Consider the following 8142-nt stretch of genomic DNA (forward strand, 5'->3'; position numbering starts at 1 on the left):
TTTCGGGTGATATACGTTGTATATTAAGGATTCAGATCCATGGTAGGATGTTTACATCTCTCACATAGATCATATGATTTAGCGCGTGAGTGTGTTTAAAGCCACTTGAACAGTATTAAAGCTAGTTGACGGTGTGTCAGCACTATGACTGTGGTTCATCTCTCTGACGTTGTGTCAGCTCTTTGACGGTGTGTCAGCTCTTTGACGGTGTGTCAGCTCTCTGACGGGGTGTCAGCTCTACGACGTTGTGTCAGGTATATGACGGTGTGTCATCTCTCTGGCGGTGTCTCAGTGCGTGTGTCAGAGTGTGTCATCTATATGAAGTTGTGTCCAGTAAGTGTCTATGTGTTAGCTCTATGACGCTTTGCCAGGTATATGACGTTGTGTCAGCTCTTTGACGGTGTGTCAGCTCTTTGACGGTGTGTCAGCTCTCTGACGGTGTGTCAACTCTATGACAATGTTTCAGCGGTATGTCGATGTGTCACCTCTTTGTCGGCATGTTAGATATATGACGGTGTGTCAGCTCTATGACGTGGTGTCAGCTCTGTGACAGTGAGTGAGCCCTATTGGAGTGTCTCATCTAGATCACATTGTGTTCTCTATATGACGCTGTGTCAGCTCTATGACGCGGTGTCAACTCTATGACGCTGTGTCAGCTCTATGACGATGTGTAGCATTGAAGTAGACATGAACGTTGTATTACCTCTCGATGTTCGTGTCTTCTCACTGTATTAAGCCTATCGCTAGCTCTTCAGGTCTCCTCAAGGAATTACGTCTATATCTTGTTGTTCACACATACTCATTGTATTAGCCAGTTTGTAGTTGTCACCTTACTGTATATACGTCTACTCATTGTATTTTGTCTATATGTAGTTGTTTACGACGACTCGTTGTATTACGTCTATCTCTAATTGTTCATGTCGACTCATTGCGTTACATCTATCTGTAGTTTTCCATGTCTAGTCACTGTATTACGCCTATCTGCAGTTTTCTATGTCAACTCATTGTATTACGTCTATCTGTAATTGTTCATGTCGACTCATTGTGTTACATCTATCTCTAATTGTTCATGTCGACTCATTGTGTTACGTCTATGTCTAATTGTTCATGTCGACTCATTGTGTTACATCTATCTCTAATTGTTCATGTCGACTCATTGTGTTACATCTATCTCTAATTGTTCATGTCGACTCATTGTGTTACGTCTATCTCTAATTATTCATGTCGACTCATTGTGTTACATCTATCTCTAATTGTTCATGTCGACTCATTGTGTTACGTCTATCTCTAATTGTTCATGTCGACTCATTGTGTTACGTCTATCTCTAATTGTTCATGTCGACTCATTGTGTTACGTCTATCTATAATTGTTCATGTCGACTCATTGTGTTACGTCTATCTCTAATTGTTCATGTCGACTCATTGTGTTACATCTATCTCTAATTGTTCATGTCGACTCGTTGTGTTACGTATATCTCTAATTGTTCATGTCGAGTCATTGTGTTACATCTGTCTCTAATTGTTCATGTCGACTCATTGTGTTACATCTATCTCTAATTGTCCATGTCGACTCATTGTGTTACGTCTATCTATAATTGATCATGTCAACTCATTCTGTTACGTCTATCTCTAATTGTTCATGTCGACTCATTGTGTTACATCTATCTATAATTGTTCATGTCGACCCATTGTGTTACATCTATCTATAATTGTTCATGTCGACTCATTGTGTTACGTCTATCTCTAATTGTTCATGTCAACTCATTGTGTTACATCTATCTCTAATTGATCATGTCAACTCATTGTGTTACGTCTATGTCTAATTGTTCATGTCGACTCATTGTGTTACGTGATTGTCTGAGTGTTCATGTCGACTCGTTGTGTTACGTGATTGTCTGAGTGTTCATGTCGACTCATTGTGTTACGTGATTGTCTGAGTGTTCAAGTCTACTTCAATCTGACGATTTCACGTACTCATCTGCTGTAATATGTTACATTAATATTAACAAATACTCGATTCTTCGTGTGCTCGTGTTTGGTCTCATGCATGCTGTCAAATCCAGCCCCTCTCCAGCGTTGTCATCACTGATATAAGAACAAGATGTAAACCCTCCTGCTTTCTGAGATATACTGTTAGATGAGCAAACCCAGCTAACTCTTCTTCGTTAAACAGACGTCCTTTTTGCTATTACCGTAGTTGGAAAAGTCTCTAAACATTTAATGGCGGGCGATAAGCTTTTTCCTTGAACCATATCTTTTTGTCTATAAGCTGATTTACCTGGTAGCTGGGTGATGATTGGTCCTTAACATAGTGCCTGTTCGCTGATTCATCCTTAAAACTGTGCCTGCCTGCTGATTCGTCCGTAACACTGTGTCTGTGTGCTGATTCGTCCGAAACACTGTGTCTGTGTGCTGATTGGTCCGAAACACTGTGTCTGTGTGCTGATTGGTCCGAAACACTGTGTCTGTGTGCTGATTGGTCCGAAACACTGTGTCTGTGTGCTGAATGCTGATATGGAAGAAGACTTGACATCATTCGAAACACCAGCCTTCTCGTATCGTACTTAATTGTAAGGAAGAAAGCAAGGCTGCCAGTGAAGATAGCTTGGAGCTGAGAGCGATATCAAAACGATGACGCAAACGTTGTTCTTGAGTGGTTTAAAATGACTGATATAAACACTTTCTGTGATCAGACATCAAACAAACACGTTGGCTCGTGTCTTAAATGATGTCTGTGACATTCCTCGGGAGACACAAAAATCGTACACCTTTCGAAATAAGTCTGTTTCATGGCTTAATCTATGTTTTCCAAAATTCCTTTGAAATGTATAATTGAAGTATATAGTGTAGAAATGGGTTTAAATATATGCAGAATATTCAGGAATGTGGGCAGGTTTTCCCCAAAAAGATGGAACACTCTAGGGGGTCGGTGAAATTTTTTCAAACGTTTGATTGCGTTCAAGCAATTTCGTGCAGTTTGGACAACATTTACACCATCTCAATGTTCAATAATTACCAAACATTTGTAGCAGTATGATAACCAATGAATCATGAACAGTATTGAAAAAGGACATAAATGTTTAAATGATATTGAAACATTCCACTTCCTTCAATCTATCACTGATTCTTTTACATTATGTAAATTTCTTCAGTGTGTTAGTTAATGATCACAGAAAATATTTCAAGAAATTCACATATGATGCACTTCATAACGTCACACATCACTTGATATGAATATTCTGTTATTCGTTGTCTAAGCAAATTAGTTTTTTTCGTCAGGCATCTGTCATGGAAAAAAAATATCCAACATTTCTCTGTATTTTCTCTTGGCAGTTGGATTCACATGTGATGGAACCACTCCAAAATAATTCAGGCGTTCATTCCTTTCCAGCTGCCTGGCCTCCTTTGAGTCTGTATAATGTCTCTAAGACACTGCTAAATTGTGGGTCAACTTGTGCATGTTTTGGGTCCTCGTGAAAATACATAGCCACTGATGTTTGACCATAAGCTCATGCTTGACTGTCTGTATGGCACTGTAAGTTTCAATATTCATGTTGGTTGACTTGTCATCAAGAATGCCCCCATGATACTGAAAATGCTTTTAAAATAGGATAATCAACACCGGCTCCTTTGAAATCGACACCTATCATATGTGTTAAGTTCAGAGGAGTGGGAGTTGAGTGTGAGTTCACGTTAAAACATCATTACCATACACTACACTGTTGTTGATAATGCACTGCTGTCGTCAGGCGGTAACCTTGAATGGACAATGTAAAGAAAGAAATCTTTATCAGCTCAGTGCCCGATTCTATAAACAATGAAACAGAGAATACAAAGCATATTGAAATGTAATATGTTCGGGTTAATAGTAGCATTTTCAATGAGTCGATTATATCAACATTAGAACTCCTTGTTTCCATCAAAAAGGTGTTCAATGGCGCCGACAGTGTATATTTATAATAGCTAGAAAAGGTATAAATACGGATGACAGTCACACATTCACCCTGGTAAGAAACTATATTGTACCATATAAATGTTATGCTTGGAAACACGTTTTCTTAATAAGTACAGATTCTAGTACTTTTGGGGTTGAGTTTTTTTCAATTATTTTTCGCTGCTTCGATTATTTTCTCGTATTTTCGAATATTTTCTCGTTATTTCAAGGGTTTCTTTTAAAAAACCTCAGTATTTCGATTTTTGTTCTCGACATTTCAATTAATTTCTCGTTGGTTCGATTATTTTCTCGGTATTGCAAGTTTATTTATAAAAACTCGATTTCGATTTTTGTTCTAATTATTTCAATTATTTTCTCGAAATTATGGGTTTTTCCTCGTTACTTCGATTATTTTCTCATTGTTTCAATTATTTTCTCGAAATTTTGAGTTAGGAATAAATTTTAATTGAACTAACGAGGAAGTAATCGATGTATCGAGAAAAAAAATGAAATTTCGAGTTTTTGAAATAACGAGAAAAAATAATGGAAATTACGAGATAAATATAGACTCATGTTAAGCTTATTTCCATGCTTATAAGCATATTTAAACGTGCAGACATATTCATTATCGAAACGGGAACCAAACATATTCAAAATAAAGAATGTCCCAAAGCAAGTATACCAAGAGTTGTAAAGACTATGAAAGAAAAACAAAAGCATGTAAAAAGTCAATATGTATTATTTCATTTGACTTGAGTTTTAACATAATGTATAAAAGTATTCGTGTTATCCGAAAACACACTTTACCACTGACTGAGACAAAAAGACAAACATGACAAGTTTGACAATATCAATCTTGTTCAGCATGAATTTAAAATGTAAGAAAGCAAATTCAAAATCAACTTGTCCGATTGTGTCCACCTTGTGCATTAATGCCAGCTAAGCACGACGACGCATGGATGACGTTAAACGTTGGGTGACGTTGGGGCTAATCCGCGGCCATTCCCCAAGGAGACATTGTTCCAGTTTTTAAGGCTGACTGGAGCCGCTGGTCGTCTTCTGATCTGTTGGTCAAGGTGATCCCATAAATGTTCGACTGACCCATGTCAACCTGTTACGTCGGTGTTGACGAGTTATCATCACATCGCGGTAGGGTGACGTGCTCTTATACCACATTCACTTAATATGTTATACACTGTCTGTCGACTGACCCTGTGTTCCAGTGCTGTCGCTGCAGTTACCGTCGCTGTAATTACGCAGTTTCGGAGATGGTGTCCGAATGTGGCGTGCATTTAGTTCTATGTAGCCCAAAGACCTGGCTAAATGCACGATTTTCAGAAATATAGTCAGTTTTTCCTGATTGTCTTCGCCGATTACATTTGGTTGTATTCCTACGACATATTTACGTCTTAATTCATATTGATTTTTTTATCAAGTTATCAATATAGTGGAAAACTTTTTTGCTGGTATACTTTTTTCCGGACATTTGTTTATAAAGATTCATGACTCTCATGTTTGGCAGCTTTGTGAATAAAAGCGACAAAACCTTTTCCATTTTCATAATTGTCATTATACGATTCCGATTATATCATGAGCATATGCTTATGAATCACTGTTAAATAGTGATGATACCAGGTGTTCCCTTGTCAATTGAATGAATTGTCAGCCTACCAGATTTGCTTCATTACCACGGGATTTGGAAATAGCACCTACGCTAACATCTAACAACTATGACAGTCCGAACTCACTGGATGTGCACATCTCCCACCTTACAAATAGAACAGTAGTTGTCCCTCCTAGAGCTTTGTTGTGTGAAATTCAGTCTGTATCTATTCCGGAGCTACCCAGTGGAGAACAAGGTGACCCAGATGACACGATGCTGATGACACGGACCCGACAAGGGAAGAGATACCGATGGGACTTGACATCATCATGAAGTTCACAGACATCTTCTCCAAACATGATGATGACATTGGATATAGCAACATGGTGCATCACCGGATAGACATTGTTGATGAAGTTCCCTTCAAACAGGTGCAGTACTCTACAAGTGTGCAGCCACGAGTAATAGCTTATGCAAGTAGAGGAGAAATTATTACGCACGCAAGCTGGAGTTTTTGTGTCTGAAATGATCTATCTCAGAGACGTTTCATGACTACTTGTGGGGTCATGACTTTGTGGTTTTTACAGACAACAGTCCGTTGACGTATGTGCTGACAAGTGCTCGATTGGACGTCATCGGTCATAGATGGCTTCCTGCTCTCTCCAGCTATGGTTTCAGCATTAAGTACTGACCAGGGAAATCCAACAGTGATGCCGAGGCTCTGTCTAGGTTACCAGTCAAGGAAGACACTGATGATGACATGGATGAGATTGCCAAAGATTATGTCACAGCTATTTGTCATTCTACCCATGAGGGGAATCTTGTGGAAAGATTGTGCCTCTCTGCAGATGTTGTTGAAGATGAAGACATTGACTTAACTGAAGACAGATGTGAACAAAATGCTAGAGGCTGGAGACGATCACAGGCTAAAGACCAAGCACTGGTAGAAATTATCACACAATTCAGGAATAGAGCAAGATGAGACCGGATCAAGTACCTGAAGGATCCTGAAATGACATCATTGATGAAGAACTACAGTCAGTTCAAACTCAAGCGAGGAGTTCTATACAGTGTCGTCAGTGTTCATGGCGCTGACAGGGAACAGCTAGTTCAACCCTCTCGATTAAGAACTGCAGCAATTAGGAGACTCCATGACAATGTTGGACACCCTGGAAGAGACAGGACTGTATCAGTTCTACGGGACAGGTTCTACTTCCAGAGATAACACGTGACGTGGAGAACCACCTAAAACATTGTGAGCGTTGTCTGAGGAGGAAAACTGCAACCAACATCAAAGCTAACTCAATCAACATCAAAACTTCCGAGCCACTAGAGCTTGTATGCATGGACTTCCTTTCCCTAGAACCCTCTAAAGGAGGAATAGCACATGTCCTGGATGTGACAGATCACTTCACTCACAACGCCCAAGCCAACCAAACCAAGAATATGTCAGCAAGAACAACAGCAGAAGCCTTTTTCAGCAATACTCCAAAAAGAATCCATTCTGATCAAGGAGCTAATTTTACAGGGAAGGTGATGCAGGAATTGTGACAGCTTCTGAAGGTAGAAAAGTGACATTCAAGACTACCAGTTGACCTTGTTTTTGGAAATGGACATAGAAATTCAGGAAAGCAGGTCCATAACGGAGTACACTAAATCCTTGAAGGACCGTTTGTGGCAATCCTGTGACATAGCTTTAAACGCATCTCAGAAATCTCAGGCTAAACAGAAGACTTACTATGACCAGAGGACCAGAGCTGCAATGTTGGAACCAGGAGATCGAGACCTTGTGAAGATTGATGCCTTTGACAGAAGACATAAATTAGCTAACAGATTGGAGGAAGATGTATATGTTGTGCTGCACCATCCCAATCCATCGATACCTGTCTTTGAGGTTGGAAAGGAGAATGGAGAGGGAAGGAATAGAGCGCTACATCGTAACCTCTTGCTGCCGGTTAGTTCTTTGCCAGTCAAAATGCCACCAGCCGTTAAACCCAGACGACGACAAGTACCAATACCTGTGCCTAAGCCGAGGGAGAACATGGCTGTCGAAACGAGTGAAGATCTGTCTGATGAGGGATCGGCAATCAGCTACACCAGTTCTTCAGAACCTTCAGTTCCTACTTAGATCCCAGTGGAAAGGCCAACTGAAGGAGAGTTAACAGAATCTTTAGAAGGAGATGAGACTCCCACTGAAGAAGAAGAGCCAATTGATGATACTGTTCACCAGAACGAGCATGATGAAGACAGATCTGAGACTGGGGCCACAGGTAGTGAGGATGACAGAGAAGAACAAACAAATTTGCTGCAAGAAGATGCTTCTCAGCCACGGCAGTCAACCAGAACCAGGTCACACCTGGAGAATGTGGCAGACACAAGTGTTGACATACTGTTAAGTCTGTAATATTATTTTAAGTTGTTTAGTAAATTAGGTTCTTAGTTCAATGTCTATAGTGGGCTTCTGGATTAGTTTACTTATTATGTAGAGGGTGGTTGGGTTGGTCCATGTTTGTGTCATTGTTTCTTCTCTTGTTCTAACCAAAACCTTGTTTTCATTGGCTTGTTCAAACTGTGCACTTTTCATCCATCTTGCACTAGACACTAC

The 8142-nt window shown here is 39.8% G+C and overlaps 1 pseudogene; it reads left to right on the forward strand.

Moving 5' to 3' along the window:
• The first annotated feature begins 5848 nt into the window (after positions 1-5848).
• Positions 5849-7941, forward strand: LOC139469184 (uncharacterized; annotated as a pseudogene).
• Positions 7942-8142: the final 201 nt, after the last annotated feature.

Source organism: Haliotis cracherodii, unplaced genomic scaffold (assembly GCF_022045235.1).
Source record: "Haliotis cracherodii isolate W230 unplaced genomic scaffold, xgHalCrac1.p SCAF_2, whole genome shotgun sequence".
Classification (NCBI taxonomy): domain Eukaryota; kingdom Metazoa; phylum Mollusca; class Gastropoda; order Lepetellida; family Haliotidae; genus Haliotis; species Haliotis cracherodii.